At 43.8% G+C, this 16,588-nt stretch overlaps 1 protein-coding gene across 4 annotated transcripts in view; it reads right to left on the bottom strand.

The window, feature by feature from the left end:
- sppl3 (signal peptide peptidase 3) overlaps positions 1 to 16,588 on the bottom strand; it is a 202,544-nt gene that overhangs the window by 150,158 nt on the left and 35,798 nt on the right. The window lies entirely within an intron of this gene.

Below are 16,588 nucleotides of genomic sequence, written 5' to 3'. Positions count from 1 at the left end.
ATGGAAATTTGTCACACTTAAGAGTACTTTACTTGAGAGTGAAGGTGGGCTGTGAGCAGGAATTAAATTGCAATAACAAGGAACACCCACATGCAAACATACCAGGGCACACTTTCTGCTGCAGGAAATGTGTCATGGACAGCTTCATTTAGAGGTTTTTCTTTTTTTCACATTTTCTAAAGATGGCTGGTGTTTTTTTATTTTTAAAACTCTGGATAAGTGAACATTTGGGCCCGCAATAGGTGAGCCGGTATACAAAGGCTTTTGTACAGATAAGCGAATTCGCAGATAAAGTGACAAACGGCAGGACTTCACTATATGCATGTTACAAAGTAACCCTCAAATTAAAAACAACTCATGTGTCAACAAGATCAGGGCATTGGTTGGTAGGAGTTACTGGACCCACTCTTTCAGCTTTGGCTCAGTGAAACCACTCTTGCTACTGCATCAGCAGATCATGGGTTCATGCCCCACTCCAGAGACACAAGCACATAACCCAGCTAGAGCTTCAGTGCCTGGTTTGGGATGAGACATTAAACTGAAGCCTGGTATGGCCACTCAGGCAAATTTAAAATAATTCATATCACACCCTGAAGAGCAAGGAAGTTCTCAGAGTGTCTTGGTCAACATTTATCACTCAACCGACAACACACACAGATTATGTGATCATTGCTGTTTGCAGGGTTGTGTAAATTTGCGGTTACATTTTCTGTATTACAATAGTGACTATAGTTGAAGTACTTCAATGGCTGAAAAGCACTTAGGGGTGTCCAGAGGTCATGAAAAGTGGTATATAAACGTAAGTTCTTTCCTTTCTTCACTGTGGCAGAGCGAGAGCGGCCGACAGAGAGAGAGGGGCAGAGAGCGAGAGCGAGAGCGGCCGACAGAGAGAGAGGGCGAGAGAGGCCGACAGAGAGAGAGGGGCAGAGAGCGAGAGCCAGAGAGGCCGACAGAGAGGGTCAGAGAGCGAGAGAGGCCGACAGAGAGAGAGGGGCAGAGAGCCAGAGAGGCCGACAGAGAGAGAGGGGCAGAGAGCCAGAGAGGCCGACAGAGAGAGAGGGGCAGAGAGCCAGAGAGGCCGACAGAGAGAGAGGGGCAGAGAGCCAGAGAGGCCGACAGAGAGAGAGGGGCAGAGAGCCAGAGAGGCCGACAGAGAGAGAGGGGCAGAGAGCCAGAGAGGCCGACAGAGAGAGAGGGGCAGAGAGCCAGAGAGGCCGACAGAGAGAGAGGGGCAGAGAGCCAGAGAGGCCGACAGAGAGAGAGGGGCAGAGAGCCAGAGAGGCCGACCGAGAGAGAGGGGCAGAGAGCGAGAGCCAGAGAGGCCGACCGAGAGAGAGGGGCAGAGAGCGAGAGCCAGAGAGGCCGACCGAGAGAGAGGGGCAGAGAGCGAGAGCCAGAGAGGCCGACCGAGAGAGAGGGGCAGAGAGCGAGAGCCAGAGAGGCCGACCCAGAGAGAGGGGCAGAGAGCGAGAGAGGCCGACCCAGAGAGGGGGAGGGAGCGAGAGAGGGCGACCGAGAGGGGGGGAGGGAGCGAGAGAGGCCGACCCAGAGGGGGGGGGAGGGAGCGAGAGAGGCCGACCCAGAGGGGGGGGAGGGAGCGAGAGAGGCCGACCCAGAGGGGGGGGAGGGAGCGAGAAAGGCCGACCCAGAGGGGGGGAGGGAGCGAGAGAGGCCGACCCAAAGGGGGGGAGGGAGCGAGAGAGGCCGACCCAGAGGGGGGGAGGGAGCGAGAGAGGCCGACCCAGAGAGGGGGAGGGAGCGAGAGAGGCCGACCCAGAGAGGGGGAGGGAGCGAGAGAGGCCGACCCAGAGAGGGGGAGGGAGCGAGAGAGGCCGACCCAGAGAGGGGGAGGGAGCGAGAGAGGCCGACCCAGAGAGGGGGAGGGAGCGAGACAGGCCGACCCAGAGAGGGGGAGGGAGCGAGAGAGGCCGACCCAGAGAGGGGGAGGGAGCGAGAGAGGCCGACCCAGAGAGGGGGAGGGAGCGAGAGAGGCCGACCCAGAGAGGGGGAGGGAGCGAGAGAGGCCGACCCAGAGAGGGGGAGGGAGCGAGAGAGGCCGACCCAGAGAGGGGGAGGGAGCGAGAGAGGCCGACCCAGAGAGGGGGAGGGAGCGAGAGAGGCCGACCCAGAGAGGGGGAGGGAGCGAGAGAGACCGAGAAAGGGGGAGGGAGCGAGAGAGACCGAGGCAGAGTGAGAGAGTGAGAGAGTCACACAGCTGGTCTGTGGGCTTTGAGTCATCAAAAGAAGCTAGGTTTGAAATGCCAAATACGTAAACATGGCTGAAGTCTTAGAATGTGAGGTAAGGAGAATTTGCATTTTTTTTAAAAAAAAGATAAATCAGGGAGATTGAATTTCAAAGAGATGGTGGGATGTTATACCTAGCCAGAGAAGCTAGGCCAAGCAGTGTGTTTATTTTTCCCAAAGGTTACTGATAATATTAGCACCATGAAAAGATTTATATTATTGGAAAGGTAAAGTTCCAAAGAAGCGTGGGAACAATGGAATTTGCATTAAATGGGAGAAACATGTATAAAAAGGAGAATGAGGCTGTGTGTCAAGGAAGGCCTTGTACGATCTACCAGAAAGTGTGAAAAGCCTCCAGTATTTGTGCATTAAGCCTGCTGTCTACAGAAACCGAAGCTGGGAAAAGCCACTTTAAATTCTACTGTCCAAGGTATTGTGTTGACTTTCCTGGACCTGTTTAAATCTATTTGCTTTTACTGTTGTCCTAATGGGAGTGTAACTGGAAGCCTGATTAATTAGGGGTTTTAGAGGTTATCATAATAGCAATTTGTAGACTTATGTATGTGCTTGAAATCTTTTCTTTTGTTAATAAATGTTTCATTTAGTTTTCTTAAAAAAAACCTCCAGTCTTGGTGGATTTATTACTACTAAATTCAGGGCATGCCTCTCAAAATAAATACAAATTGCAAAACCAGTGGTAGCAGGGTCAAGTTTCCCCCATGTGGATTTGATCCACCTGGCACACATCATAACATTCAGCCATTTCTGATCGTCTCACATCTGTCTACCTTTGGATTCTTTCACAATTCCAAATACACAAATTTATACAAAATTCATTGGATGACCTATGCACTGAAGATCACCACGATATTATTTATTGTCACAACTTACATTTAAGAAAATCACAAGGCAATTATTCATAACTCAATTTTACAGGAATTGTGCTAATTGTAACTATCCTAACAACAATCCTTATGGGATTACACATTGTTCTCATCTGACCATTTACAGTGAACCTGTTGGATTAAAACAGATCTACAAAAGTGGTTATGTTTCAAACAATAGGTTGTCATTCTAAATAAGAATTAACATTTCTATATTTCACATTTATAATCCTGAAAATTTCCCAAAAGTAAAGCACTGGATGGTTAGTAGAAAGAACATTTCCAATACACAAGACAAAATAAACTCATCTCAGTTCCAAAAAAACACTACTGCAGCTTGCTTTTACATGGGCAGAAAACTCTACGCTTCAGATGCTGCAGCCTTTTAGTTGTAACTGTTTTAATACTCATGTTTCTGAAATTACAAACTGACTTAAAGACAAAATAAGCAATCATCTATTCCGGAAAAAAGCCTCAATTAATCTTCTGAAAATTTGCAAATTTTTTTTTTAAAATTGAGCACAAGACCTGCCAAGAATAATTGCCTACACCAGCATTTGCACCAACCCTCTGAGGTATTCCATAAATATTGACTTTGCTTTGTGCACATATGGAAATCTGCTGAAAGGTTCTGTGTTGCAGCTTCAGCTTTGACAAATGATCTGCTCGCGATCACCACAGGAATGCTTTTGGCAATGGTTGTGAAGAAGAAATTCTACTCCAGTGACAGCCTGGCTATGGCCCAGTAAACCTAGTTTGCTGGAACTGGATATAATGGCTAGCTATCTTAAAATTAGTTGCATTACAAAAGAAAGCAAGTAGGCCATTATAAAAGGTCCTTAATTTCAGGATATAATCTAAACTATAATTGTACAAATGCTTGTCACACAAAGTTACTGGGTGGACTAGTCCCAAAACAAGACATTAATATAGTCATGAAAACTTGTACTCTGCATCATAGGCAGATTTTAGAGTTCTGTCAAGGTAAAATTTCAGGATGGCATTATATCCCCTTAAAAGAACCCAAAGACAACTCATCACAAGTTGTTATGCAAAATCAATAAATCCTTCAGGAGTATAAAGTTTGCCCTTCGTAAAGGAGTTCCTGCACCACACATCATTTTTCATAAATATCTCCCAACACTATGGGCTGGATTTTGGGATCTAACCTCAAAGAAAGGTGCCCACAAAGATCTAGCAATATCTGTGGTGTGATTTTCCTCTTTCCCAATGGCAGTTTGAATTTGGTCCCAAGGGCATCCCTTAGTGTACAACAGTAATGTCATCAAGCATGTAAACAGTCAATCACATTGAAGTATTCACACACAAATTTCCTGATAGCAAAAATAAATGATTGGAATACGACAGAAGCTAAAAAAATCCATATTATTCTTAGAGACAATTAAAATCATAATGAAGAATTTTGATATTCCACAAGTTAGAAAAAGAGCTTTTCAGGGTGTTTAGCAGTAACTATTAATTACTATGCAATTAAAAACCCAGTCACCCCTCAGTCAATAAGGCATAACTTTTTCCAAGGGGATTTTTGTTTTTTTCTACAATGAGTAACAGTGGAGCGCAAGTTTTTGTCAAATCATTGATTGCAATCTGGTGGTGCCTCAATAATACATTCGCTGGAGAAGCAAAGAAACACTACTAACAGCAACGTTTGGATTGTCATGTTATTCTACTGACAGCTTTGCTGTCATTACCAACAAAAATCCGAGCCAATGAACTGAACTAAAATATCACTCGGATCTTTACAAGTTTTTCTTTGCGACAAGTGGGAAGGGATAAACCGCAATACAAGTTAACACCACAAACAATGCAATTTTAATAATGTTTAAAGGAATTTTCAAAATTCACTTCATGTACAAATTATAAATATGACTAATGGACATTCAAAGCTATTTTTGAAAATTTTGAACAGCACAAGATTTTTAAAAAAATGTCATTTGTTGGTAGCAGACCACTGATGGGAGACCTGGAGCTCAAAAGAATCTGCCACATAAGTGACTGCAATTCCAAGTAATTCCACATAAATGAAGCATGCTGAAGCAGGACTAAATAAAATATTTACATGGTGCACTGCTTATGCCAAACACAAAAAGGTATAAATGGTATACCTTTGGTATAAACAGCCAGTATAGCTCATTATTTATAAAACTTTTGTCTGAACATCCCAGGGACATTCCATCCAGCACGCATGGCTGAAAGCTATCCCCAAGGGAATGCAAACCTGATTATGGCCAGACAGTAGCCTCTAAAATGGTTTCAATATTGCAACGCAAACCCTGAAGTTAGAGTATAAATGACACACCTGGCATCTGGAAAGTGTTCGCTGGTATCACTTACACCAAAATACATCAAGGAGCCTACAGTTCTTTTCAGGTAATGCCAAGGTTGCACAAGTTCTATTGCCACATTTCATACATCTAATTCTAGGCACCCACAAGCAGCGAGTTCCCAGAGGGAATATGAAAAGGATTTGAAATAGCTCTAATAATGGCAAAGAGCTAATCAATTATAGACTGAAATGCACAGTCAGACCTAAATCAGTCTCATCCTATTGACCTGAAGCAGCTCCAAATCTTGGCAATTGCATATCTAGGACGCAAGTAAGGGAATCAACTATTGAAGCACCAAGCACAGTAACCAAACATAACATTAGTACTACATAAGCCAGAGTACCAGAATGATAAAAGCTACACTGTCATATTGCTCACTGCCAGATAGATAAAACAAAATACACTTCCACAAAGCATTTGCAGCTTACATCTTCTTTGCCTGCCACTGTCTAATACAAAGATTGGAATGGACGAATGTCTTAATTGTGAAAGCTGACAAAATTATTCTGTGACTCAAGTTCTGGGGCTTCAAAGTAAACTTTACTCCTCCAGATACTAACCAGAATATAATGGTAAGAAAGTATGAGGTTAGTTGAAGAGGAAAGTACAGAAAGATGTTTGTAGAAATTTATGAAATTATTAAATTACTAGAATTTTTAGTCAGTCATGTTCTAACATATCATTCAAATCCAATACTCATTGCCATATTGAATGTTAACTCAAATTATTTTTCAAGAATAGAAGTCCTTTTTAAAATATCAAGAGTCTAGGGATGTCTAAAAATCTAAAAGGCTATCTGAAAGTAGAAATACTAAATATTTCTCAATTTACAAATCCAGATATCACATGAAGCAACTAAAAATCAAAGTGGCAAAAACAGCCATTGAAAATTTCAGAGGGTCACTTCAAATTTCACAATGAGATTCAATACTTGCCAACATGTTTAACTCAATGCAATTAGGTAAAGATTTCAAATTACTAAACTAAAGCAAATGTAGCAATGATGCTCTTCAAATTTACCTGCATTAGATATTTTCAAAAGAAAATAATTCCCAGTAATTAGGTAAAGATTTCATAAATCTTGCATAATAATCAAGGTGAGGTGGTGGTAGAGGAACGCTTTCCACTTAAAAATCTACATTCAGTTGCAGTCAATCTGCTATTGTTGGGACTTGCACAATAATTTATCTATCGCAATTACTACTCTATATAATAGATTTAACTGTACACACCCAAATCAAACTACAAAAAAAACAATCCCAATCCATTTGACAAAGAAAAATACTGACTCATACAGTGTTGTAATACTGCTTATTTTAGAAACTAAATGAATCACATGAATTAGCAGATTCCTCAGAAACCATGCCAATCCTCATACCAGGAATAGACTACCACAGGGATTCGCAACTGGGCATCCATGGCAAAGATTTTAAGAGTTTACAAAGGGGGGGCTGGAAGAGGGAGAGCTATATCCATGTCGTTTGTAAAGGCTCAATGCACTGAATCCACACTGCCTCCTCCCACAAGACAGTCTTCTCTCTCAACTCCAGGGTTGAAGCCAAGCCACATGGTGGGGGTTGATCTGCTGTATGTCTCCTTCCCTCAGGCACTCAATTCAGCCATCTGCACCCTCCCTGATTGTTGGGTCAGGTCTTAGGAGTGGAAATAGGGTTGCTGGGACATCAACTGACAGTGTCCCTCCTGCTGTGGCTGGCAGCGAAGAGAATTAACCTTAAGCAGATGTCAACGGGTAGGGTAGGGGAGGGATCTTAATAGTGTGCCTTGCGTAATGAAATCATAAGAAGAAAGAATGGGTTCAAAATTGTTACACCAAGTGTGGAGAGGAAATCTGTACACGCCATCAATCTGGAGAACAAGGTTAAAACTAAGTTTTATTTTGTTTTCCTCCAAGATGACATTCACAATCTTCTTGTCTCCTTAAACTGCATCCCAGTCCTATTTGCATTATGTGCCACTAGTTTGCATGCAGCAATGAGGCTTCCAGTTAATTCAGCTGTATAACAAGTCCACCCATTGGAAGACCACTGGAAATATTGTACTCAACCACAATCTGTAACCTCTTGGCCCAGTATATTCCCCACTCTACCATTACCAGCAAGCCAGAGAATCAACCCTGGTTCAAAGAAGAGTGGAGAGGACATGCCAGGAGCAGCTCCAGTCATACCTAAAAATGAGGTGTCAACCTGGTGAAGCTGCAGCACAGGGCTACTTGTTACTTATGTGGTTTGACACCCGAGTGATAGAGCTACGCAATTCCGCAACCAATGGATCAGATCTAAGCTCTACAATCCTGCTACATCCAGTCATGAATAGTAGTGGACAACTTAACAATTCACTGGAGAAGGCTCCACAAATATCCCCATCCTCAATGATGGGGGATCCCAGCACATCAGTGCAAAAGATAAGGCTGAAGCATTTGCAACAATCTTCAGCCAGAAATGCCTAGTGGATGATCGATCTCTGCCTCCTCCGGGGGTCCCCTGCATCATAGATGCCAGTCTTCAGCCAATTCGATGCACTCCATGTGACATCAAGAAATGGTTGAAGGCACTAGATAGTGCAATGGCTATGGGTCCTGACAATATTCCAACAGTAGTACTGAAGACTTGTGCTCCAGTACTTGCCGTGCCCCTAGCCAAACTGTTCCAATATAGCTACCACACTGGCACCTACCCGGCAATGTGGAAAATTGGCCAGGCATGTCTTATACACAAAAAGCAGGACAAATCCAATCCAGCCAATTAGCACCTCATCAATCTACTCTTGGTCATCAGTAAAGTGATGAAAGAGCTCATCAACAGTGCTATCAAGCGGCACTTACTTAGCAATAACCTGTCACTGATGCCCAGATTGGGATCCACCAGGGCTGCTCAGCTCCTGACCTTATTACCGTCTTGGCTCAAACATGGACAAAAGAGCTGAACTTCAGAGATGAGGTGAGAGTGACTGTCCTTGACATCAAGGAGCCCTAACAAAATTGGAGTCAATGGGAATCAGGGGGAAAATTCCCCACTGGTTAGAGTCATACCTAGCACAAAAGGAAGATGGTTGTGATGTTGGAGGTCAATCATCTCAGTTCCAGGGCATCACTGCAGGAGTTCCTCAGGGTACTGTCCTCGGCCCAGCCATCTTCAGCCACTTCATCAATGATCTTCCTTCCATCATAAGGTCAGAAGTGGGGATGCTCACTGATGACTGCACAATTTTCAACACCATTCGCAACTCCTCAGATACTGAAGCAGTCTATGTAGACCTGGACAATATCCAGTCTTGGGCTGACAAGTGGCTAGTAACTTTGCGCCACACAAATGTCAGGCAATGACCATCTCCAACGAAAGAGAATCTAACCATTTCCCCATGACATTCAATGGTATTACCATCACTGAATCCCCCACTATCAACATCCTGGGGTTTACCACTGACCAGAAACTGAACTGGGCTAGCCATATAAATACTGTGGCTGCAAATGCAGGTCAGAGGCTAGAAATCCTGCAGCGAGTAACTCACCTCCCGATTCCCCAAATTCTGTCCACCATCTACAAAGGCACAAGTCAGGAATGTCATGGTATTCTCTCCATTTGCCTGGTTGAGTGCAGCTCCAACACTACTCAAGAAGCATGACACCATCCAGCACAAAGCAGCCCGCTTGATTGGCACCCCATCCACAAACCTTCACTCCCTCCACAACCGATGCACAGTGGCAGCAGTATGTACCATCCACAAGATGCAATGCAGGAACTTACCAAGCTTCCTTAGACAACATATTCCAAACCCAAACCCACTACCATGTAGAAAAACAAGGGCAGTAAACACATTGGAACGCCACCACCTGAAAATTCCCCTACAAGCCACTCACCACCCTGACGGAACTATATTGCTATTCCTTCACTGTCACTGGGTCAAAATCCTGGAAGCCCCTCCCTAACAGCACTGTGGGTGTATCTACACCACATGGACAGCAATGGTTCAAGAAGGCAGCTCACCACCACCTTCTCCAGGGCAATTAAGGATGGGCAATAAACCCTGGCCTAGCCAGCAACGCCCACATTCCATGAATGAATAAAAAAAACTTGAGGGTGTCTGTTTTCCAGTGCACTCTGCTCCAGCAGGCAGGTGCAGACGTTGGTGCCGTGTTTTTTAAACACAGAAAGGCTTGGTCCAATTAGTTGTCTAAATAAATATATGTTTAGTTTAATGATTTTTACAAAAAAAAAAACTTATATTGTGGTATGGGGAATTGTTATAACAGCAATGGAACTCAAATGCAAAAAAGATTGAGAACCCTACTTGGCTTTACCTTGAAATTGAAGCATTGTTTGAAATTGCTTGGACATTTAATAATTTTCACATGGAGTCATTTTAGCTGGAATATAACTGAAATTACAAAAAAGGCTACCTTTGAGAACTAGCTTCAACATCGGAGGCCCAAATTCATTCGAACAACTTGAATATGTTATCCGGGGTTTCTCAAAGCTTTTAAATAGTTCTAGTATAGTAAAGCACCTTAATGCAAGATTCTCTCAAAACTAAAATTCAGTTACAAAGCCCAATTCTGATCAAGCTGTCCTTTACTGAATTGCAGTTGACCATGCTGATTCTTCTATCTTGTACCTAACGACAGAGGAAGCATTGTTAAAGCAGCAGCTTAATATAGTTGGACCAAGGGCACTTCCCCGAAGAACTTATGCATGATGTCCTGGGGCAGTGATGCTGGCCTCCGATAGTCACAACCATCTTACTCTGTGTCACATATGACCAACTTCTATCGGGAATGCTTTACGTAACGACGTATTGATAGATCTGTGATACTTTTAGAAACTAAGGCAGTCGCATTGAAACATAATGACTATTGAATCCTTCAACATTTTTAAAGAAGTGGTTGAAAGAACAGATTTGAAACCAGCCCAGTCCAAGAACTGGAAGGTGTCCTCACCGACAACCATAAATGTTGAACATTAAAGTACAATGCAATGCCCATTCTCGTCACCCAAACATCCAATAACATGATAGAAACAAAATGTTGGAAATATACCATAGGTTCTCTAAGATCAGTCTAAAATGTTACATTCAAAACTTTAACCAGTCTTTTCTCTCTATAGGTGCTAATTTTTCTGTTTATGCTTCAGACTTCCAGGATTTGCAAATTTATGCATTTTAAATACATACAAGCTGATAATCTCAAAGGAAACATATGCTAAGACAACTAAGGTGGGTAAGAAATATTTGCATTGGTGCAATAGGCACCAACCAAACGGGCTGATTTTAAAAATATGTTTTTGGGCACTTTGGAACAGGCTAACTATTTAGAGATTATAAAATTGCTATTTTCTATCAATTGTCACTACAGTCATGGAGTCATTATGATGCATAATGAGATCAGTGAATCATGTCTATGTCAGCACTTTGAAGGAGTTATCTAAAGAATTGCATAGTTCCCCAAACCTTGCAGATTATCCCTTTTTAACTGCAGGTCCAATTGCCTTTTGAAAGTTTCTTTAGAATCTGCTTCCATCACTCTTTCTAGTTTTGTGTTCCAAATCTTAACAACCATTCGCTGAAAAAAAAAATCCAAAAGCAAAATTCTGCAAATGCTGGAATCAAATAAAAACAGAAAATGCTGGAAATACTCATTTGGTCTGGCAGGATCTGTAAAGAGAGAAAGAGGGTTAACATTTCAGGAACAATGGGTCACAATCTCAGGACACAGGATAGGCCATTTAGAATTGAGACAAGGAGAAACTTCTTCACTCCGAGGGTGGTGAACCTGTGGAATTCTCTACCACAAAATTCTGTGGAGGACAAGTCACTGGATATATTTAAGAAGGAAACAATAGATTTCTGGACTCTAAAGGCATCAAGGGGTGTGGGGAGAGGGTGGGAGTATGGCATTGAGATAAAGCATCAGCCAAGATCATATTGAAAGGAGCAGACTCGAAGGGCCGAATGACCTACTCCTGCTTCAATTTTTCTATGTTCTATGTTTCTATGTCTGTGACCCTTTGCCACAATGGTCTGTAAAAAAAATGTTTCACTTCATTTTTCTTTTAGGTTTTAATTTTAAATAAATGACCTCTGGTTATTAACCAATAAGCCAGGGGAAACAGTTTCTCACTACTTGCTTTCTCAAACACATTTTGAATATTATGTCTCCCCTTAATTATTTCTCGTCCAAGGAAAACAATCACAGTTTGTCCAATTTCTCCACATAAGAGAAATTGTTTATCATATTGTTCTACTAAACCTCATCTGTATCCTCTCCAAGGATTTGGCACCCTTCCTAAAGTGTGGTGTTCAGAATTTTACACAACTGGGGCCTAGGGAGCGATTTGAAAAGTTTATCATGACGTCAGAGCATGACTTCCTTGTTAAAGCCCCTGTTTGAAAGCGAAGTATATACTTTAACTGCCTTATCAAATTGCACCGCCACCTTCAAAGACTTGCAAATATCTATCCCAAGTCCCTCTGCTCTTCCAACCACCTCAAAATTGCACTCTTTAGTTTTTACTGCCTTTCCATGTCGTTATAGCATTAATTGTCTGCTGGTGCAAAACTTATGCAACGACAAAATGGGACAGGCTCAGCAGACCAGCTGGTCTTTTTCCCTCTTTGCAACTCTACGTCTGTGTATAAAATGTTACTTTGCTACTTGATGCCAAAAATCAAAAGTATCTTCCCTTCACCACATTGACCACCACCCTCCCCCCAACAAACTAGGAAAACAGACAAACCTTGCCTTCACCAGGTACAGTCAATGCAAATCATTTTGTGTGGAAGATGCATTTTCAGGAAACTGAAATCAATCACCTAAGTGCCTGTAAAAGAATTTCACAAGAGTCTCCTTCTATGTCGATAGAAAACTGCACACAAAAAAATCTTTTAGTGTGTATTTCAAAATCGTTGTAATTTGATTACAATCACCCTGAGATAGTAGCCTGAGTGTTTTTTTTAAATATAGAAGCACCACAGCCACACTAGACGAAACAGGGGTAATCAGCAACAGTCAATTATCCAGGATGTTAGTGATCATTTGATTTCAGTCATATATGCCAATTAACCTTTAATACTCTGAAGAAGAGTCATACGGACTCGAAATATTAACTCTGTTTTTCTCTCCACAGATGCTTTTAGACCTGAGTTTTTCCAGCATTTTCTGTTTTTGTAACCTTTAATACTGTTGGGCTCATATCTCTAATCCAGTATCCCTGGTTAAGTCTGTTTCAATTTAAGTACTGATAAAAGATTAAAATAAAATTAATTCTTAAATCCATTTTGTTACACCTTAATGTGTAAACTTCATATGATGCAATTAAGTAGACCACTTATGATCTTTAGTCCATTAAAAGTGTCCAGTAAGGTTGGCTATTAATCACTGTTATTCACCATTGATTTTGTTAATTATTATGTACCTTTATGAAAAATAGATGCTGAGCGCGAAAAGAAATTGGGAGTGTGCCCAAAAGCTTGGTTGGAGAGATGTATTTTGAACTCAAGTTCTGTCGAAGGGTCATGAGGACTCGAAACGTCAACTCTTTTCTTCTCCGCCGATGCTGCCAGACCTGCTGAGTTTTTCCAGGTAATTCTGTTTTTGTTTTGGATTTCCAGCATCCGCAGTTTTTTTGTTTTTATCTCTGTGTTTAATTGACTGCCACTGCTCTTCAAGAAATGCCTACCTCCTTGAAGAAGTTCTGTTCCTCTCTGCGACAAGATTTCCGGATTTCTCTGTTGCCTTGTTCACCTTCATTGCTTTCCATTTCTCTCCTAGTGTTTGACAAGGTGTTTACTAAAACCCGCTTTCACAGCCATATCTCCTTTCTCAGTGACTGTCTCCGTCTCCGACTTACCCCACATGGATTTCAACTGAAATTCCACCCCTCATGTTTCGAACCCACCCAGGATTACAGGTATCTCCGGGACATAAAACGTTTCTCGGACTGCTGTTCCCGTCACATTCTGAAATCCACTCTCAGTGCCATGCGCCGCCATATGAACACACTCGACCTCTCCCTCCAGCAGCACCGCCGTACCCTTTTTCAAAGCTGCGCGTGCCCCCAGTTTCATTTTATCCTTCGGCTCATCCGACGCCTCAACAAGAAACTTTTTCTCTTTCTCTCAAGTGCTAAGGAACGCAAGCTCCAACAACTCATCGACACCAACACCCATCTAGGACCCTCCACCCCTGCCTGTCCCTCCGTCCCCACCCCATCTTCCAATCCCAGCCCCAGCCGTGTATTCACTATACCCCCTGACCTTCCCCTCTCCGATGCTGAACGTTCAGTGCTCAGCAAAGGACTTAGTTTCATACCCTTACGCCCTCACCTCAATGAATTTCGGGCACGGCATGATACTGAACTCTTCTTCCGCCGTCTTCGTCTCCGGGCTCACTTCTTTGGGCAGGAGTCCTCTCCCAGTTCAACGGATCCTTTTACCCATCTTCAATATTCTCCCTCCACCTGGACCCCTCCCTCTGGATTCTTACCTTCTCTCGATCTTTTCATTGAGAACTGTCGGCGCGACATTAGTCGTCTCAATTTCTCTGCTCCTCTCACCCATTCTAACCTGTCTCTCTCTGAACTTACTGCACTCCATTCTCTCAGGTCCAACCCTGACATTGTCATCAAACCCGCTGACAAGGGTGGTGCTGTTGTTGTCTGGCGCACTGACCTCTACCACGCGGAGGCTGAGCGTCAACTCGCAGACACTTCCTCCTACCTCTCCCTGGACCATGACCCCACCACTGAACATCAAGCCATTGTTTCCAGGACTGTCACTGACCTCATCTCCTCTGGGGATCTCCCTCCCACAGCTTCCAACCTGATAGTTGCCCAACCTCGGACGGCCCGCTTCTATCTCCTACCCAAAATCCACAAACAGAACTGCCCCGGTAGACCGATCGTCTCAGCTTGCTCCTGCCCCACAGAACTCATTTCTCGTTATCTTGACTCCCTTCTCTCTCCCCTTGTCCAGTCCCTTCCCACCTACATCCGTGATTCCTCTGACACCTTACGTCACATCAACAATTTCCAGTTCCCTGGCCCCTACCGCTTCCTCTTCACCATGGACGTCCAATCCCTCTACACCTCCATCCCCCACCAGGATGGTCTGAGGGCCCTTAGCTTCTTCCTCGAACAGAGGCCCAAACAATCCCCATCCACCACTACTCTCCTCCGTCTGGCTGAACTTGTTCTCACGCTGAACAATTTCTCCTTCAACTCCTCTCACTTCCTCCAAATAAAAGGTGTGGCTATGGGTACCCGCATGGGCCCCAGCTATGCCTGTCTCTTTATGGGGTATGTGGAACATTCCTTGTTGCAGTCCTACTCCGGCCCCCTTCCACAACTCTTTCTCCGGTACATCGATGATTATTTCGGTGCTGCTTCATGCTCTCGTCAGGACTTGGAAAAATTTATTAATTTTGCTTCCAATCTCCACCCCTCCATCATTTTCACGTGGTCCATCTCTGACACTTCCCTTCCCTTCCTTGACCTCTCTGTCTCAATCTCTGGTGATAGACTGTCCACCAATATCCATTACAAACCCACCGACACCCACAGCTATCTCGACTACAGCTCCTCACACCCCACTTCCTGTAAGGACTCCATCCCATTCTCTCAGTTCCTTCGCCTCCGTCGCATCTGTTCCGATGATGCTACATTCAAAAACAGTTCCTCTGACATGTCCTCCTTCTTCCTTAACCGAGGTTTTCCACCCACGGTCGTTGACAGGGCCCTCAACTGTGTCCGGCCCATCTCCCGCGCATCCGCCCTCACTCCTTCTCCTCCCTCCCAGAAACATGATAGGGTCCCCCTTGTCCTCACTTATCACCCCACCAGCCTCCGCATTCAAAGGATCATCCTCCGCCATTTCCGCCAACTCCAGCATGATGCCACTACCAAACACATCTTCCCTTCACCTCCCTTATCGGCATTCCGTAGGGATCGCTCCCTCCGGGACACCCTGGTCCACTCCTCCATCACCCCCTACTCCTCAACCCCCTCCTATGGCACAACCCCTTGCCCACGCAAAAGATGCAACACCTGCCCCTTCACTTCCTCTCTCCTCACCGTCCAAGGACCCAAACACTCCTTTCAAGTGAAGCAGCATTTCACTTGCATTTCCCCCAACTTAGTCTACTGCATTCGTTGCTCCCAATGTGGTCTCCTCTACATTGGAGAGACCAAACGTAAACTGGGCGACCGCTTTGCAGAACACCTGCGGTCTGTTCGCAAGAATGACCCAAACCTCCCTGTCGCTTGCCATTTTAACACTCCACCCTGCTCTCTTGCCCACATGTCTGTCCTTGGCTTGCTGCATTGTTCCAGTGAAGCCCAACGCAAACTGGAGGAACAACACCTCATCTTCCGACTAGGGACTTTACAGCCTTCCGGACTGAATATTGAATTCAACAACTTTAGGTCGTGAGTCCCCTCCCCCATCCCCACCCCCTTTCTGTTTCCCCCTTTTTTTTTTCCCAATAAATTATAAAGATTTTCCTTTTCCCACCTATTTCCATTATATAAAATAAAAAAAAAAACCCCACTAGAGCTATATCTTGAGTGCCCTACCATCCATTCTTAATTAGCACATTCGTTTAGATAATATCACCAACTTTAACTTTAACACCTATGTGTTCTATTGTACTATTGTTGTTGACATCTTTTGATGATCTGCTTCTATCACTGCTTGTTTGTCGCTACAACCACACCAATCCCCTCCACCTCTCTGTCTCTCTATCTCTCCGCCCCCCACACACACACCTTAAACCAGCTTATATTTCAGCTCTTTCCTGGACTCGAACTCAAGTTCTGTCGAAGGGTCATGAGGACTCGAAACGTCAACTCTTTTCTTCTCCGCCGATGCTGCCAGACCTGCTGAGTTTTTCCAGGTAATTCTGTTTTTGTTTTGGATTTCCAGCATCCGCAGTTTTTTTGTTTTTATCTCTGTATTTTGAAGACGTTTTGAAAGAGAGGTAGAGATATGGATTACTCAAAAAGCAAGGATCAGAGGAACTTGGGGCTGGTGATGACTGCGAGAAAGGGTTAGGCACGAACATGGAGGGATTTAAAAATCAAGCTAATAATTTTAACTAGGGGA

Source organism: Carcharodon carcharias, chromosome 13 (genome assembly GCF_017639515.1).
Source record: "Carcharodon carcharias isolate sCarCar2 chromosome 13, sCarCar2.pri, whole genome shotgun sequence".
Taxonomy (NCBI): domain Eukaryota; kingdom Metazoa; phylum Chordata; class Chondrichthyes; order Lamniformes; family Lamnidae; genus Carcharodon; species Carcharodon carcharias.
Note: the sequence above shows the minus strand (reverse complement) of the source record. Positions and strands in the feature narration are given on the sequence as shown.